The 1,152-nt window shown below is 22.4% G+C and overlaps 1 protein-coding gene across 12 annotated transcripts in view; it reads left to right on the top strand.

Moving 5' to 3' along the window:
• LOC102671417 (probable pathogenesis-related protein CaO19.6200) overlaps positions 1–1,152 on the top strand; it is a 71,375-nt gene that overhangs the window by 54,404 nt on the left and 15,819 nt on the right. The gene's annotated exons all lie outside the window — the stretch shown is intronic.

Genomic DNA, 1,152 nt, shown 5'->3' with positions numbered 1-1,152 from the left:
GATGACCATAATTGGATAATTGATATTTATATAATATATTTGGATAATTTACATTTCAATGATCAATTCACTAATTTTAGTAATTATATTTAGATAATATTTGGATAATTGACATTTAAGTAATCCACGTTTGGATAATTCATATTTAATAATCATTTGAATAATTTATATTTGGATAAATAACGTTTAGATAATTGCACATTTGCATAATTGATATTTAGATAATTTACATTTAAATAATCAATGTTCATCAATTTGAATATTTGGATAATCAATGTTTAGTGATTTATGTTTGGATAATGGACATTTAAATAACTTTAGATGACCAAAATTGAATAATTGATATTTATATAATCTATTTGGCTAATATTTGAATAATTGACATTTAAGTAATCCAAGTTTGGATAATTCATATTTAATAATCCACATTTGAACAATTTATATTTGGTAATTTACATTTGGATAATTCAGATAATTGCATAATTTACTTGGGTAATCAATGTTCACCAAGTTGAATGTTTGGATAATTGCATATTTGGATAATTGATATTTAGTAATCCATATTTGAATGATTGACGTTTAAGGGATCTTATTTGGATAATATTTAATGTTTAGTAATCAGTATTTGAATGATCAATATTTGGATAATAAATATTCTACTGTATATATAATGTAAAGATATAGATAGGTACAAAAAATGATAAATTTGTCAGGCATCATTTGTCACATCATTGTTCCATTTAAATTGAACCAACTACATTATCATTGCATTGATTCTTCTATTTGATGTTATTAACCGCCTACAGCCGCGTCATCATTGATAGTATCATTATTCTTGGTGTTTAGAAAGTGGAGGATCAATTATCTGAAATAATAGTCTTTAGACATTTATATTATTGTGAAATATTTTCCTTGTGTATATTTATTTTCCAAGAAAATAAAATAAATATTGTCCATGAATATTCAATGAATATTTTTATATTATTATTATTATTATTATTATTAAATGTATATGTTGAAAAATCTATGAAATTATCCACAGTGAAAAAAATTCTTCTAAGCAAAATAATCATTCAATTTCATCTTCTTTATGTAATTTTCGTTTTTGCATTACGAAAGTGTGAAAAATTTGAATTGTAGCTTTCGTTTATT

This window comes from Apis dorsata, unplaced genomic scaffold, assembly GCF_000469605.1.
Source record: "Apis dorsata unplaced genomic scaffold, Apis dorsata 1.3 scaffold_293, whole genome shotgun sequence".
Lineage (NCBI taxonomy): Eukaryota > Metazoa > Arthropoda > Insecta > Hymenoptera > Apidae > Apis > Apis dorsata.
Note: the sequence above shows the minus strand (reverse complement) of the source record. Positions and strands in the feature narration are given on the sequence as shown.